This window comes from Bombus affinis, chromosome 7, assembly GCF_024516045.1.
Source record: "Bombus affinis isolate iyBomAffi1 chromosome 7, iyBomAffi1.2, whole genome shotgun sequence".
Lineage (NCBI taxonomy): Eukaryota > Metazoa > Arthropoda > Insecta > Hymenoptera > Apidae > Bombus > Bombus affinis.
The window spans coordinates 13,824,021-13,842,252 of NC_066350.1; the positions used below are offsets into that span (position 1 = coordinate 13,824,021).

At 42.1% G+C, this 18,232-nt stretch overlaps 6 non-coding genes across 6 annotated transcripts; all 6 read right to left on the reverse strand.

The window, feature by feature from the left end:
• Positions 1 to 396: 396 nt before the first annotated feature.
• On the reverse strand, positions 397 to 468 carry Trnag-ucc (transfer RNA glycine (anticodon UCC)). The gene has a single exon. It is a non-coding gene; the product is annotated as a tRNA-Gly (tRNA).
• An 85-nt stretch (positions 469 to 553) lies between these two features.
• Trnag-ucc (transfer RNA glycine (anticodon UCC)) lies at positions 554 to 625 on the reverse strand. Its single transcript has one exon. It is a non-coding gene; the product is annotated as a tRNA-Gly (tRNA).
• A 254-nt stretch (positions 626 to 879) lies between these two features.
• Trnag-ucc (transfer RNA glycine (anticodon UCC)) lies at positions 880 to 951 on the reverse strand. Its single transcript has one exon. It is a non-coding gene; the product is annotated as a tRNA-Gly (tRNA).
• Positions 952 to 1,221: 270 nt separating this feature from the next.
• Trnag-ucc (transfer RNA glycine (anticodon UCC)) lies at positions 1,222 to 1,293 on the reverse strand. The gene has a single exon. It is a non-coding gene; the product is annotated as a tRNA-Gly (tRNA).
• A 2,827-nt stretch (positions 1,294 to 4,120) lies between these two features.
• On the reverse strand, positions 4,121 to 4,192 carry Trnag-ucc (transfer RNA glycine (anticodon UCC)). Its single transcript has one exon. It is a non-coding gene; the product is annotated as a tRNA-Gly (tRNA).
• A 264-nt stretch (positions 4,193 to 4,456) lies between these two features.
• Positions 4,457 to 4,528, reverse strand: Trnag-ucc (transfer RNA glycine (anticodon UCC)). The gene has a single exon. It is a non-coding gene; the product is annotated as a tRNA-Gly (tRNA).
• Between the last annotated feature and the right edge of the window lie 13,704 nt (positions 4,529 to 18,232).

Here is an 18,232-nt window from a genome sequence, read left to right on the forward strand (position 1 = left end):
AAGGTAATATAACGAATAAGGTAATATAAGGTAATATAATAAATATAACGAAAAAGTTAGGAAACACGGTTTTTGTTACACGTGATATATCACAGAAGTAAAATTTTTATAAAACAATTACAAATATTTTGTTGCTACATTTGTTATTCATAAAAAATGTTCAGTATTACCTCCATATTTTTCTAATCAAATATTTTGATATGATATCTTACCGAAATCGAATGTATAGCCTTATCAAAGAAGTTCACAACTTTTTTTAATACGACACATTCGAGGTTAGTAAAATATTCTTATTGCTGCAAAATAATTATAATAAACTATTAGGAAATCATTACGAAGTTCTTGTTATTATTAATACAAAAAATTATACGGTAAAAATCTCCAAAAATAAATCCCTGCGATGGCCGGGAATCGAACCCGGATCAACTGCTTGGAAGGCAACTATGCTGACCATTACACCACCATCGCAGTATGAATGCTATTTGTGCAGACTATCAGAAAAACTACTGCAGTTACATAAAATAGAATATCGCTTGAAAGTAAAATAAATCTCTGCGATGGCCGGGAATCGAACCCGGATCAACTGCTTGGAAGGCAACTATGCTGACCATTACACCACCATCGCAGTTGAAATATTATTGTTCAAACAAAAAGACACGTGTGGGAAAAAACAAACTATTCGAAGAAAAAATATAAATTTTAAAAATAAAAAAACAAACCCCTGCGATGACCAAGAATCAAACCCGGATCAACTGCTTGGAAGGCAATTATGCTAACCATTACACCACCATCATAGTATGAATGCTAGTTGTGCGGATTATCGGAAAAACTACTGCAATTACATAAAATAGAATATCGCTTGAAAGCAAAATAAATCTCTGCGATGGCCGGGAATCGAACCCGGATCAACTGCTTGGAAGGCAACTATGCTGACCATTACACCACCATCGCAGATGAAATGTTATTGTTCAAACAAAAAGACACGCGTGGGAAAAAACAAACTATTCGAACAAAAAATATAAGTTTCAAAAATAAAAAAACAAACCACTGCGATGGCCAAGAATCAAATCCCGATCAACTGCTTGGACGGCAACAATGCTGATCATTACACCCCCATCGCAGTTGAAATATTGTTGTTTAAACAAAAAGACAATAATGGAAATGAACTAATTATGTATTTAAACAAAAAAATAAAAATTAAAAAAATAAAAAAATAAACCCTGCGATGGCCGGGAATCGAACCCGGATCAATTGCTTGGAAGGCAACTATGCTGACCATTACACCACCATCGCAGTATGAACGCTGCTTATTTGGGATATCAGAAAAGTATTGTAATTGCATAAAATAGAATATCGCTTAAAAGTAAAATAAATCTCTGCGATGGCCGGGAATCGAACCTGGATCAATTGCTTGGAAGGCAACTATGCTGACCATTACCCTTTTTTTTATAACGTTTGTTGACCAGTAGATGAGTATTACATTTGTGTGTTGTTCACAATAAACAATGGACTTTGGTTGAGGGGTGATTTAGGCAAAAGTACCGATACGTAACGGTACGACATAGCCATACAGTGTTTTGTGTGTCGGAATTACATTTTTTAGTGTTATAAATATGTCGGGTCGCCATTAGGATTGGAGTTGTGAGCGTTTGATGAATCTCCACTGGAATTAGCTATCGTTGTGGTACAATGAATGATAGAGTTTATTAACACTAGTATGGATATAACAGATTTGACAATTAATTGCGGCGATTAGGCACTCGTAACGCTAATGACAATGGTCTTAGATTCGATAACGAATCCGCGGTCAACGGGATAGCGAACTTTACTCTTCGACAACGTCTAAGTTGTACTCACTGTTAGAACGTGGAGTAATCACTGCGTGTAAGAACGATACTTCAATCGTTGATGAGATCGTACGAGAGTGTCTCTCCGTCACGGTGACGCTACAATACGCTTACAATCAAGGAAAACTATGATGGGTGTGTCTAAGGGCACGAGGTCATCAGATTCACGGAGAAAAGTCTTCATTCGGAGGGTGAGGGAAATTGACGTTACTGTTAATTGGTCAATTTCCATGGTGATGGTTAGAGAAGGATGCTAGCCGACCTTGAGGGAAAGTTGCTAGCGGGAAGCGTCGTTCGTGGAAAAAAAAGACCGTTTGTCTGTTTTCGTTAACTAAAACTTAAGATTTATCATCATCAGGCTAGCTGAACATGTACTGTGGATATGCATCGATATCTGACAATCATCCTACCCGAAGAATAGGGTCTGCGTATGACGAGCCACGGGGTAGAAACCGTTAGAATGTTTACTGTCGAGTGCCGCTACAACTATTTCTTTTTAAGGAGGGCTATAGAATTTCTCCATAACTTTGTTAGACAAAACGTTCATCCCTTGACCGCGGTTACGTTCGGCGACTGGTTGTCGCCTTGAGCCCAAGCTCACTATCATAAATCTCGAACAATTACAGTCGGATTGAATGACGGCAACTGCTTAATTACGGCTATGGTAGAATCTAAATTCCAGTATTAGGGGGTTTTCCCAAAGTTCCAAAGGGAAGGCTTCGGTGTTCTTCCATCTCCGATAAATATATAACTTAGATTTAAGTCACTGTAGAGCGGTGCTTATATATGTCGGAGATGGAGAGACACCGGAGCCTTCCGTCGAAACCGGTGAAAAACCCCTAATATTGTAGTTTGGATTCCACCATAGCCGTAGTTAAACAATCACCGTCCTTCAGCCCGATTGTAATTGCCTGCAATCTATGAGAATGAGTTTGGGTTCGAGGTGACAACCAGTCACCGAACGTAGCCGCGGTCAAGGGACGAACATTTTTCTAACAAAGTCATGAAAAAGTCTATAGCCCTCCATAAAAAGAAATAGTTGTAACGGCACTCGACAGTAAGCATACTAACGGTTTCTGTCTCATGGCTCGTCATAAGCAGATCCTATTCTATGGGTAGATCGATTGCCGATTGTCGAGACATATTCGCAAAACATCGGCAGCCAGCCTAATGACCCGTCATAAACCTTAAACCTTAATTAACGAAAATAGGCAAACAGTCTTTTCCGTGAAGACACTTCCAAAGACTGACCAATTAACAACAACGGCAATTTCCCTCACTTTCCGAACGAAGACTTGTCTCCACGAATATAAAAGACCTAGTGCCGCTAGAGAGTGGAGCAGTTTTCCTAAACAGCGTCACCGTGAGAGTTTCGAGTACGATTTCATCGACTAAGGTATCATTTCGATAGAGTGCTTACTTCGCGTGCTAACTGAGAGTACCACCTAGGCGTTGCCGACGAGTAAAGAGTAAAAGAGTCCCGTTGACCGCGGATTCGTTATCGGACCTAAGACTATTGTTATTCGCATCGCGAGTACCTAACCGCCGCAGTTTATTTGTCAAACCTCACATCTCCATACTTGTGTCAATAAACTCTGGATCATACCTTGACAATGGCTACTACTGGTGAAGATTCGTTACCTGCCCACACCTCAAATCCTAGTGCCTCCCCGACATATACGATATTGTTATTTTTCTTCCTATCTCCGTCCTGAAAACCTGGTCGCAAAAACGGGACAGTTTGGTAGTCTACTTTTGTTTTCGAAGGGGCTATGGGATTTTGGGAAGGGGCGTGAGATGGCGTGCGGGGAAGGGAAGGAAGGGGTGTCCTGTAGAATTATTTACAATATTTACAATGTTTATAATATTTCCGCTATTTTATACGGAGGGAGATTCGAGCGTTGCCATTTTGTGGCTCATTCTCTTGTTACTTCTTTTTTTTTATGGTTTCGGTAGCCACCAATATTTTTTTATGTTTTTTCTGTGATTGTCTTCTGTGTCTTTTTGGGGAAGGGTCATGTTGTATCTCCACCTAGTGTCTACAGTCTGTCCATTTAAGTTTTCCTCGTAGAGTATTCTTTTAATCCCTATTTTTCTTTTTATATGGTATATTATTGGGATATTATTTTGGTCATCTGCGAAGGCTATGGAAAACGCTGACCATTACATCACCATCGCAGTTGAAACATTGCTGTTTAAACAAAAAGACAATAATGGGAATAAACTAATTATGTATTTAAATAAAGAATACAAATTAAAAAAAAAATAAACCCTGCGATGGCCGGGAATCGAACCCGGATCAATTGCTTGGAAGGCAACTATGCTGACCATTACACCACCATCGCAGTTAAAATGTTGCTGTTCAAACAAAAAGACACTGGTAGGAAGAAACAAACTATTCGAAGAAAAAATACAAGTTTCAAAACTAAAAAAACAAACCACTGCGATGGCCGGGAATCGAACCCGGATCAACTGCTTGGAAGGCAACTATGCTCACTGTTGCAACCCCATCGTAGTTGAGGTCCTGCGTTTTTAAGGATATTTACTGGCTGTAGATAAAGCGACTTAAATAAAAAAAATATAAGCTTGGTGAAAGTAAAATAATCTCCTGCGATGGCCGGGAATCGAACCCGGATCAACTGCTTGGAAGACAACTATGCTGGCCATTACACCACCATCGCAGTTGATGGAACTATTTCACATAGAAAAATTCTGTGGGCGCCATATTTGGACACTTAATCAAATCCATCGCCTTTTTTCATTTTATAATTAAATGAATAATTGTATATTCTTGCAATTTCACTCCAATGAACGCTTTTGGTCATTCAAATTTTGGTCATTCATTATGTCGTGGCTCACAGTTAAATGCAGTTGTCATTATAATAAGGTCTCATTAAATGTATTATAGAAATTTATAGCCGTCGACGAATTTATAATGCACAAAGTTTTGAATAAAATAATGTCAATTCTTCTTGATAATAAAAAAAGCCAATAGCAATAAAAAGGACATAATTCAATCACACACAGTAACTTTCACTCAAAGCTTTTTACTTTTGCCTAAACCACTGCACAATCGAAATTCACTGTTTATTGTGAATAGCATACACATGTAATACTCATCTTGGACAATAAACGTTATAATAAAAAATATATATATATATATATATATATCACTCAAGGCTTTCACTCTCGATTCTTCATTTTTAACTTCCACAAATTCTCTCATTATAAACACTTGTAATGCAAGTTACAGTACCACGCCAAAATAATTTGCTTATAATTCTCAATGAGAATTGATTGTAAAAATTCTACCAAATAAAAAAAGACACAAATTCTCTCTTTCGAATTACTGTTCTTAGCTCTGACTGATTCCTACACGCATTTTCTCCAACCATTTGTCCATGCTCAAGTACATCCCCTCCTATTTTACTTTCTTATTTCTTTCATTGAATGCACATGTTCCTAAAACTTTGGGTGGCCGTAAACTCTTTGTTCATTCGACAACTCAAATACTCTAAACAGCTTGCTTTCATGTGCCTCGTCAAGTACCAAGTATTCTTCGCACATCTATGGATTTTTTTTTCTTTTTCTTTTTTATTTACAAATACTTTACGATTAATTCTCACACTGAGAAAGTCTATGAATGAAGACTAAAAAGAAAACAATCCATTGACTTCACTAAAGAAATAAAATAGGCAAACTCAATAGGCAAGTACAAATTAAATAATAAAAAAAAATCTATGGATCTGTTCTTTAATTACCTTTGTATCAACATACGAATCAAACATATGATAATCATTTATTATTCACGTTATAGTACCACGCCATAATAATTTACTTATAATTCTCAATGAGAATTGACTGTAAATTAATTCCAAATAAAAAAAAAAAAAAAGAAAAAAAGGAATTGAACATTGTATATTATACCCTTCAAGTGTGCAGGAACGTTCTTAGCGAGCCAAGGTTTATGACTTCGCTCGAAACCCAGACGTTGGGACACGTGGTTTATGTCAAGGCATTCTACCATAAGGATGTCACTCTTCAAAGAAAATACGAAACAATAGACTGCATTTGTTCCTAACAATTTCCCCTACGGGAGATGAAAAGGTTCGAAGGTCCACCTCAAACCCGCAAACCAGCCAATGAGGAACACAAAATCTATCTTCTGCGATACACACACCACGTTAAGAGCACGAAAATGCAGTTCATAAAAATTCGAACGCAGAGAACGTGCAAAGACAGAGAGAATGAAAGTCTGAAAAGGAACGATTACGCCACGCGTCATACTACACGCGCATTTATTAATTTTCTCTGTTAAATATAAAATATGTACATCATTCGCGAACATTATTTATATTATATGGTCAGTACTCAAATCTTAGTTACAACATGATTTTTTTGTAATTAATTTCACATAAATCGACTTGATCGCGGTATACCGGACGTTATCCGTGACACGTGCAAAATGGTAAGCAACTGTAGGCTTTTATCTTTTGAAACTAAAATACGCATGCTTATTGAAACGAGCGATTAGTTGTATAAAAATGAAATCTGCACGATTAATATCAGCGCACGGTAATAACGACGTTTGAATGCCGTCGCTTAATAAGCACACGTGAACCATTGTTCTCAGTTCGTAAATTAAACTGCTTTACCCTTTCAGAATGATGCGTCCATTCTTTAAACCTCGGGAGAACAAACCTTGCTTTATCCCTAAAAATGAAAAAAGTTTGAAATCTGCCGATAGCACGAAATAGCTCTTAGTCGCTTCAGCTGCTTCGACTTCGTAAAATCAACTCCATCGTTATACGCGTTTGAAACGAAAGCTTCCGAGCGCATGCCATTCGTACAAACTTTTACAAACGAAGCATTGGATTATTAATTGATGACGCATACAACGAGAGAAAGTTTCGCGCGTCATTTTGTCCGCGGTTAAAACATTTATACGGTTAAACGATATATACATTTATTGGGGCTCAGAATCAAAGTGATATTCTCGAAACTTCGTCCAACACGTTCTCGATATCCTTGCGCGTGACCGCAATAGCTTTGACCAACCAGCGAAATATCAAACTGGAGCCAACGATCGTTGGTTCGTTAAAAGATTAAATCATTCCTGAATAAACGGAGTCGCTGGCGTAACCGGTGTCGTTATTGTCCCACGATACGAGATTGCGAAAATGAATTATTCGATTACTATAGCCGTTCATTGGACGCTGACGCGTATAGGCGAGCACGGTGGTTTCCGCCGCATGCGAGACAAGCTGCAAATTCGATTACGTTAGAAACAGCATTTGGCGCTCAGCCCGAATTAGCTGTGCATTGGTTACTTGCCCGATTAATTTGTCGCGGATTCACTGTTGCAACCATGTCGTTAGAAGATACGCATCGCGTCGCTACCATTTTCCCGCCACACGAAACGCCGACGATACGTACTAACTCTGCGAGGTGATCGATAGACCCTTCCAGTTATTAAGGTGGCAGGTATTTAATTAAAGAGAGAAACGCGCTCGTTCAAGGAGATATGGCGCCACGAGCTGTGCATCGTATAGAGTACGCGATTTTAATAACGATCTAAACTCGTTACGACGAGTGTGCCATCGTGGGAAGTACGCAGCCAAAGGGTCAACAAGTATTTCGTGACAAATATCATGAAAGTACTTCTCATCACCTGTGGGAAAGTAATGACAAAGGCGCGACCGATGCACAAAGTAATCTCGAACGTTATTAAACCCTCGGTCGATCGTTGCGATAAAATTACGGACTCTGACTAAGATACCGCGTTTATCATGGCAGGTCTATTCTTTAATTATGAAAAGATCTTACTAGAAAAACAGCGAGGTTGTGTGATTTACAGCGTCGAGAGGCGGGTAATCCGCGCATTTGCATATCGCGTGTGCGGGATCGCGTATACTCGTGCGACGAGCCAGTTGCCTAAGCGGAGGCGCAAACACACTGCGCCGTTCGTCCAGGAAGAATTACACAGGTCGATTATTTGCTTTCCTTCCACTCGATCCAACTGCTGACGATCAAACGACGGAGTTTCTACGGAGGTAGAAGGGGCTGATAGAGGAAGAGAGAGACTTCCGTTCTTTCGTTTTCGCCCGCGAATTTATATCCCGCCTCGACAACGCGAGATTACTCGAAAGTTATACGGCGTATCTAACATTCGTTCCTTTCCGGTTCAGCCGCGATAGCTTCGCGCACCAGTTTCACAGAACTTCCAGGCAAAACTTGCCAAACGTGAGTTCGTTGCCCTCTTTCTGTCGTTATTTATTTACGTTTTGTTTGTTCGTTGGTGGGATAGGAATCCGCGTTCGAATATAGCTGGGATGGAGAATCGCAGAGAAAAAGGAGAGGCGAAAGAAGGAGAGAAACACGAGTAAACTGGAATAAATATCGTTCCAGTTAATAGGATATTCGGTGTTCGTCCATTGTCTGATCCTCTCTGTTCGCTACTTCTCTCACCCTATTCCTTCTCTTCAAAGACCAGACCGATTGTGAGAGGGTAAATTCGAACCTCTTAGGGGTTGATCGATCGCCACTAGTCTAAGCACTTCAAATAGTGTGATCGTGGTATGCGACCAGGAATGGCAATAACGTTGATAGGATGGTAATATGATTATCACCTGCGCAATAGGACTCGTGGCGGGCGTTACACGAATAATTAGAGATGGGATTGAAGAGGCCCGGATAAGGGTCGTAGGGGAGGGAAGGCGCAAGTATAATGTCATGCAAATACACCTCATCGCCTGGTCCGGCAGGAATAGAGTGCATTAATCCGCTAATGCACATGGGTCCCGTAAAATTAGATTCGGCCAGATTTAGTTGGAAACGCGATATTTCAGTGTCGACTGAATTCCGAACGACTCTCTGCTGTGTACTGCGTCGACTCTCTGCTCGGAACGGTCGTTCCTGGGAGGCACCGCGACCGAACCGTGAAACGTTGTTATTCGAGAAGCAGATTAATGTCGATATACACGCGTGTAACGCGCGATGCCGCGTCACTACGTTCTCGATCGATGCAACGCGCGTCCTTAATGCGGCATTAATTCAAAAATTTACGATCATCCGAGCGCGTTGATCGCGAGCCACGCATTTACAACGCGGATCGCGTTATCCTCCTAGCGCGCAGATATTCCACGCTCGGATTAGTATCGTCGCCGCGATGCCAATTTAATTTAATGGGATCAACGTTTGCACTCGTAAATTCACGATTAATTAATAGCTTACATCGATGCATTACGCGGAGCACAGTTTTATTCATCCCGTTATACGAAACGCGGCAAATATTTATCTTCGAAGAAAACAAAATCAACGACTTAAGCACAATAAATATCTAGCAGATTATCGTTGACCGACGCATTTTTCTCTCGCCTTTCCTGTTTCGATAAGAACCTTTTTACCGAGACTCGCGCGTTTCCTAGTCACTTTAACACAGTCGCTTTTAACGATCCTCGAATTCCACGACTTGACCTCTTCGCGCCGTTTCGTGCACCGCAACGGTACACTGAATTTCCTTGACCGCTCGTTAAAGGATTTCTGCTATTTCGTCCGATGCTCGTTTCAACGCGCGATAAACGCGCCCGTAACTTCACGCGTTTCGCACGTTTCTTTGTTCGATCCAGAAGGTTCCCATGCTTCTCCGTTGCGTTGCAAATCCCTGTGGATTTCGTTGCGTCCATCCAGTTTTCCTGACGGACAGGCTCGCGTCTCTTCCCTCGCTCGGTGCGTTTAGCACGGCACCCTTTCTTTTCGACTATCGACGGCGTGACGATTAGTTGCGTCCAATTAAATTTAACGAATTTCCACGGCCACGGGCGCGGCCTGATTGGTTTCATTAATTACGCATGCACTGTATTCTCTGGACAGAAGCAAAGCCTGGTACCGAGCAACAGCGAAATGCAGGCTCGTTCGACCGGTGTACGCGTTGCGGGGTTGCGATCGCGTCTCTCGGCCATCGCTCGCAGTCATTCCTCTCGCGTTTCGTTCGCGGCTGTTTCGTTCTGTGCTCCACGTTCCGCGAAATCGAGAGAGTACACGCAGAGAACGATTGAAGCCCGTTTGCTCGGTCGTTCGAGCCGCTATGCCCTGCGGGAATCGACGGCCGGTCATCCATGCACGAACCGGTGCGGAGGCCAATGCGTGCCTATATTCAGAATTTGGTAATTAAAGCTTGCAGTAGGTACCGCGGGCCACCTCGATTTACTACGTCGCTGAAACATTGCCACGCGGCGTGAAATTTCTCGTTTCGACGCCGGCTGCCGGTCGTTGTAACACGATGTAACGCAGTCTGTTTGTTGGACAAACCGACCAAGTCATCGTGCCGGTGTCAAGGGGGAGGGAAAAGAGAAAAGCTCGCGTTCATTTTCGTCACGTTAGAGTTTAAAACTCGCAGCGTCCCCCGTTCGAGCGTATCGATTTCGCCAGCGACGCGATTTCGATACGCGGGGCAAAAAGTAGACGGATGAAAGGCGCGAAAATACGGCGATGAAAAGGATGTCGATGTTGACGAAAGAACGAGGGATGGTTAAGCAGGAAATTAGATGCAAAATGGCCGGGGTATAAATGTAGGAAAAAGATGTTTCCTGGTACGATGGTTCCGAGGCGCCGGCAGAAGTGCACGACGAGCGGCTGACATGCAAGATCCCTATATACGCCTATCGACACGAATATGCTAATGTTTTCGTGGCGCGTTAGTTATGCTAATTCCACTATGATTCACCAGGGCAAACATATGCTGCCTTGCATTTTATACCGACCACCTGCGGAGCTCTAATTGTCGATGAATTATTAATTTACCGACGAGTTACTTCTTGTTCGCTCTTTTATGCTTTCACTTTTTAAACGTACTTAATGTCCGTTTCACGGGTCACGTGAAACCCCGTATGTACCTTCGACAACGGATGATAACGGTAAACCGTGTACTATTATTATGTTTGTTCGTCTTTTGTGTCAATCACCAAAAAAGTACCATTTTTCCTTCTTTACATTTTTACCGTATTATTACAACAAGGAAACTTCGAACGCTTACCATTTTACGTCGCGTTATGTAATTAAAAGGATACGATATATACCTCGTAGGTATTGGCACTTACACAGAATAACGCGACTCTTGAATGGGTATCATTGTGAAATTATTAAAATCTCGTTTAAAATGTCGGCTCAAGATAGATATGGATTGTGAAATCTTAAGTTAAACAAAGAATCCATATATTCGATATTGTAATAAAAATCTTAAACAATAATGAGATTAAATATTCTCTCGTTTATGTCCACTGCGTTTCCCGATCGTTGCTTCAACCAATCATGACATCTGGTCTATTGATTCTTCTATTTAAGTTCAGATTTTGCAGCAAATTTTCTCTGAATTTTCTAATACATCCAAAATCATTTCAACGAAGTTTCGATCGAAAGATCACTGGAGACAATGTGCAATCCTTAACTTATCATTTCTCTATTGAAGCTTCTACAAATACCTTCCAGCAATTCTTACATCGATAAATAGATAGATAAATAAATGTAGATTAAATAAATAGATAAATAAATAGAGAAATAAATAGATAGATAAATAAAACAGATAGATAAATGCAAAATTGTTGATAATAATCGATTAACCGTTTCCTTGATAACTTGGACCAATTATCACATCTTACGTAGAGTCAGAATATGTCCTAATACGTATGAATAGAGGCGTACACGTATTGTTAGTACGCTTCGGATAAAGGCGGATGTACGCTCGTCCTGTTAGCAACTCTACCGCGTAAATCTCCCCGGTGTACATCCTCGACTAGACACCCTCTTGGTTGGCCTTTCTCCGCGACGATGCTAATTAACAATTGGCAATTGGCGAGCGGTGCAGAGCGAAACCGTAAAACGGTACGTTGGCGCGACTTAACAAGGCGTGAAGGGTGATTTAGCTCAGGATGACGTCACGTGATGTACCGAGAATATTCGAGGTTCTCGAGGAACCGACATGGTCGTCGAACAACGAACACACGATCAGAGACAGCCGTCCCACGTATAACAGCAAGCTACCAGCTTTGGCGAGAAGGGCGGAAAGAGAGACAGATCCCCGCAGGCTCGTAAACTGGCGCAATGGCCCTGAGGAAGGGGGAGGTTTTCGCTGGGGCCAAAAAGCGGACGGAGGTCGTCAATGTTGATGATGCGTGGATCACGATGTACTGACGGCTCCATCATAGCTCGCAGTTCTGCCCACCCCTACGCGTCGATCGGCCTCCTCTTCGCCATTCTATGGGAAGATATACCACCTCGGCGAAGCCTATTCCATTTGCTTTATTGAAATAACTCGGAGCGCCTCGTCGACACGTCGCGGATAGAAAGGGGAGGTTTCGATCCGATTCGAGCGAGTTTCGACCATCTACTTTCGGGGATTGTCTCCTGCTATCGAAAATATCCCCCGCGAATATTCGTGTCGAAGGAACTTCCAGATGGAATTCCGAACGATGTTCAGATCGATGAACACGATTCTGTCAACGTGTTAATTCTGCCACTATTCTCGATTTTTTCATTCGTTTCAATTCTGCTGTCATTTTGAGAGATAGAAAGAACATGGAATGTTTTAGGAGAACGCGTAGCAGAGAAAGTTGAAGCGAAAAATTATTAAGAACGTGACCGTAACAATTGTTTCATATTTATCTCGAAGATATCTTTATGTAAGATATCTTCTAATATTAAAAAAATACGATTAGACGTGAAATAATAGGAAGAACGCGGCAGAGTTAAGAGCCGAACAAAACAGCAATGAGTAAGTGTCGCGAGTAAATACGATGGTATGGAAAAATGTAGATAAAGTAGAAGCCTGGAGAATAACAGCTTTGACAACTACGCTCTTCGAAAACACAGAATTCGATAACGTAAATCGAGCGCAGACGGAATTACAAATGAAATGTTCGTTTGACGCAACATTGGCCTTTAATGGTTTAACGCGAGACACGCAATTTGTCCGATCCATCGTAAACTTGTCGCAGGACACCCACGGAGACGAACAAGCTCCAAGGTAGAGACATCTTTACTCGCTGAACGTTGATAACTCTATCGAGAAATAAAAAACGCACTGTTGTTCTATCTGCGAGAGCGTGTGCCTGTCGGTTTTTCTCGACGAAACCAGGTGACACATAGGCGACCAGCGACTGTAAGAGGCTCGTACCCGTACATCCATGTGCGTTCGTTCCCCCCTTACTTACTGTCGGGCTATTTACGGGCTGACGATGAGAACGAGTTTCACCGCATTACGATCAACCTGGACGTAATTATAATTAACCTTGAACGCGGCTCGAGTATCGGCGAGCTTCCGTGGTCTAGGAAGTACAGCTGCCGTCTCGTTGCATATATACATGCAAAAAGTCGTTAACATCCAGCAGCAGCAGCAGCACCACCACCACCACCATCGCCACCACCAAGACCGGAAATGTCGTCGAGCGCATGTTAGCCCGGAATCGTTGCAGTCGCAAGGAAAAAAAAAACTAGTCGTGTAAACAAACTGCAATAAGTTCGTGACGTGGTAACGTCGCCATCATGGTAATGATATTTGTACGACTCATTGTCGAGCTGTTCGTCGCTCGAAATACGCTATATGTTATAGAAACGGTGGTTTATCGAAGATTACTCGCCGTGCAAATATACCTTACACTCCAAACTCTCTGCATCGTCTGTATAAATACGCGCAGCCACTCGTTTCTTTAATTCCGTTATTTGTATTATAAACGACTAATACTTTACAGTTGGTTCGCAAGATATCGACGGATCGAGAAATTTGCAAATATAAATTAAACTAAGGTCTTCCTTTAGATTTGTGAAAACGAGGCTGGAACGAAAAAAAGAAAAAAAGGAAAAGAAAAGAACAGAAGATGCTCGGAGCCGTTAGAAACGCATAGAGGATGTAATCGATGGCTTCTAGTCTCGAGGGTTTCTCGTCGACCGAGCCATATCCGACTGCCGTCACGTATTGACGCCTCCACTTTATTCAATTGCTCGTCCAACGCAAGGCCCCCGATACTCTAGCCCAGGGTACAAACACGTTTTTTCGCTTTGTTCATTTCCGGGGTGAACGCGCCGCATCCTTTGCAGGTTCCGGCGTTGTTTCGCGTCGAGTCGCGTCGATCGTTTCGACGTCGGCGATCTCGTTTAGTCTTTGACCACTGCACGAGGGTGAAAATGCCCAGAAAGAACGGCAGACTGGGAGGATAGAAAACAGGGAGGGAAAAAAAAGGAAGAAATCGATCTAACGGAAGGGTAGAGCGTGTTCTGGCAATTTTTCCCTCATCAGGCATCGTTCAAAGATTTTATTGGTAATTAAAAGTCACCGGCCTGTGTGATTGGAATTAATGGTCAAACGGTCAATCCGCCAGGAGGGGAAAACTCAGCTGTAAAACCGCCTACGTCGCTTCGTTGGGACTCTGATGGGACTGGGTTCGATCAAACGATACTTTATTCATTTTTTTATTCGTTCGCGCCTTCGCTGATACTTCCGAGAACGTTCGAGCCTGGCATCGATTAAAGTTAACATAAAAGTGAATTAAAAGGAAAAAGAAACGATGGCCATAAATTCAACCGAAACGAACGTCTTTATTTGTCGGTGATCGAGCTAGATCTATATAGATATAGAGACCTGTTAATATTTTTATCGATACCGTAGCGAAGGGAAAACTTACGGCCGCCAGGAAACTGGGGCCTTTTAGGACCCGGTAATGGTTATGGAAGCTTCTTTTTCCGCGTCAGATTTTCCGTGAGCCGGTGAGTGCGCGGCTGCCATAATCGCACAGACGAAAGTATATAACAATTCCAAAGGCATAACCAAAGAAGAAATACGAAGTGACATAAACACTGCGAGCCTCGGCCCGGAAATGGAGAGAGTAAAGCGAAGACGATATCGAGGAAACTAGGAAGACGCGCGATCGCCGTCGTAAGTGCCGCTCGACGAACGCCCAGGACCATATGGAATTGTTTATGAACCATGCAACTTTATTTTCTTCCACCCACCCTTTTTCCCCTTCCGCTCCTTTCGATATTTCCTCTTTGTCATTCCTTCGCCGTGCTATTGGCGCGTGACGGTTGCATCGTACATTAAGTCTGTATCGTGTACTCGCATCTAACGTACTCTTTTCTTCCGTGAAACGACTTGGAGGACACAACTTTGGAAATATTTCGTGAAATAAAACGGGACATGCATGGAACTTTGACGCTGCTACGGACGAAGGAATAAGAATTCTGCGAATTCCGCGTTTTGTATAAAACTCGAAGATTAATATTTCCATTCTCGTAGCTAAGACGTAACATGAGAAATTCACTCGAAAAGTTCATTTCCATCTCCACTGACACAAAAAGAACACTGGCTTCTTTGGTTAAAACGTCCTGTCTCTCGCATCGAAGAAAGAGAGTTTCTTTCCAAGTATATACGAAATATACTTTTTCTTATCTCTATTACGAGTCGCAATTCGTTATTTGGTAAACAGGTTCGGCATGCCACGTTAAAGAAGAAAGCGATTGAAAAATGAACGAAACTAAAGATCTTCCCGGCAGTATCGCGAATTAACATATCGAAATGCATTAAAATTTATGAACCATCGACTCGCTTACGTCGCAGGAATAAATAAATAGCTGCCTATGGCAGGGTTTACGTACAAGATATGATATAAACGAGAGTAGCAAACCGAAGTTAAGAAATATTAAATAGACACGGGATATCAAGTTCCGACAGAACGATGTCCATAACGATATTGAAAAATGAACGGTAACAGGCTAACGAGCCGCGTTGACGTAATCGCGTTTCAAAGAAATTTCCATTGAGCTAAGGGGCGGAGGGACGCGAAGAAACGAGAAAAGTAGATAACTTACTTTTCTCGTCAAATTCATTCTTGTCAGGGTAAAGTGAGTTCGACTCCTGGCAGGGCGAAGGGTATATGCACGTAATATTGATGGACAGTGACTAGGCCGTTATCGAGGCCGAGGGTAGTTTATCATCCGGGAACGAGCGCATTATGGCTCGATTAATCTTCGATATTTATATTAGGGCTTCATTAAATAAAATATTCCAACGGGTCGGTGGTCGCAGAACGCGTCGATCGAGCTTGCTCTTTCGGAAAAACTCGGTCGTTAAGCAACGCGGCAAGAGGGTGAAACTTTTCATTACCCTCGGTCGCGAACTTCTTTCACGGCTCTTCCTTTTATCGAATTCGCCTTACAACCTCTTGCGACAAACTTTTCCTTACCCTTTTTATTTTGTTCTTTTTATAGGTCTGTAGCTGGACGTTATACGTCACTTTTATCTTTCGTCCAGGAAGCAATCCGTAGCTCGCGCAATTTTAAAGCATATTCGATGTAATCTCTCGTCGGAAGAAAATAGAATCTTCTCGAATGGAGGAAAATAAAGCGTCGCATGTCCGGCATTCGGAAATTTACGTACAATGACTTATGAATACGTTTGAATGCCCGGCACACAAAACTTTTACGTATATATTTTATATGTAAAACATTCTGAATTTCACTATCGTTTTACTACTATCGAGATTATATTGGTAATATTCGCAACCAAGCTAAAATTGTGTACAAAGGTTACAGGATATTTATGGCAAAGATATATTTAGTACAAAATTAGTATACAGCGTGAGTAAACATAATAATAAGAGTCAGAAATGAATATTCAGATTTATTAACATAACGCCTGATTAATTGTTTAGATACTTTGCGAAACGTATACTTGCACTAAATATCTCATAACTTTACTATACATTTTCGGATTTGTTTCAAGCTTTGCCAACAGAATGGCGATTGTCGGACCTCGTTACAGTGCTAATGGAATTTGAGAACATTTCGCGTAACATACGTAATGTTATTCGTAAAAGGTTTGTACGAGTGCCCGAATACACGAGACGTCGTAGTCGCGGAATACGAGAGATTCGCAAAAGGAACGGCACGATAAGCGTTATCGATACACTACGCGTACATGAAAAGTTAGAGGAGCATCGGCGGTTGCTACGTCCCAATTTCCCGACGTCGTCGTCGTCGTCTTCTTTTTCGAAAAACCTTCTACCATCCGACTAGAGACTCGAACCCGAATATATATCCCATTGATATGCAAACTAAGTCCCGGATCGTAAAATTCGCGTAATATCGCGAAGACTTTGCGATCCGACCCCCTGTTCTCCCCCGGTCGCCGAAACTATCTCGTTGGAAAGCGCCTTCCAAGTTACCGGCTGATCGTACGACGCGATTTTATCCCGCGTTATCCTGAATGATACGCCAGTTTAAACTTTAACTTAGCCATAATCACGGTATAAAGCTAAAATACAAACGCGGCTACGTCTGGAACGTCGTTGCACGCGTTCCTTATCTAAACATCGATTCGGTGCTTCGCCAATCGTATTTCGCGCGTCTGCGTCTTAATTTGCAGCTGGTGGCAGCTAGAAATCCATAACGAGATCTGTGTTTACCTTGGTCGCCGTCGTCGTCGCGGCGCATACTCTCTTGCGTGGATTTTAAATGGCGAACCGAGTCATCGCGTATCCCCTGCGGCGATCGCTCTTAAAACGATCGCGTCGCGAGTAATGTAAAGATAACTCACGATAGCGGCCAGCTATAATAAAATCGTTCCACCGTCTTCCGCGATTTTTATCGTTTTATTCGCCATTTGGCAAAGTGCTCGCTCGAGTTTCATTAAATATCCAAAAATAAAATTTACTTGCTGTTCGTCGAGGTTTAAATACGAAATAAAATAGAAGATAGTCAAGAATTACAAGAAAAATCGCTAATTAATAACGTTTAATATCACGTTCAAAGATTTGACGCGATGGTATTTTTGCAGGGATGGTATCCAACGAAAGACCATCCGGCTAACCCAGACCGTTTTTTCCCCGTAAAGAAGGATTCGCCTTCGCGCAAAATTCTCACCATTTCTATGCAAATGCACGAGCACGCAACACGATATCGGGCGGTGTTACTACCTGCGATGTCAGAGAACACGGGTCGACCCACGGTCGAAAAATCACGGCCGCAATTGCACAACCTCTGACCGTGGAAAGAGTTATCCCGCTTACGAGTTACCACCACCGTATCAGCACCACCGTGGCGATCGAGGTGGTTCGGGGTACAGTTCGTGGCATTGTGTGTTTCCATCCTACGAATTTATACGCGGTTGTATCGAGAACTAAAAGCAGGAAGGAACAAAGAGAGGAGAAGCGAGAGGAGAACAAGAGCGAAGAAAAGAAGAAAGAAGAAGAAAAAATAAAGGTAAGCGTGGTCCGTTACAACGACGAGGAGGAGGTGTAGAGGAAACGGTCGAGGAGAATCTGTTTTGCATATCGACGAATTTACGAGCCGGTCGAACTCGTCCTGTCGCTCAACCTTCTTCTTCCACTTCTTCTGTC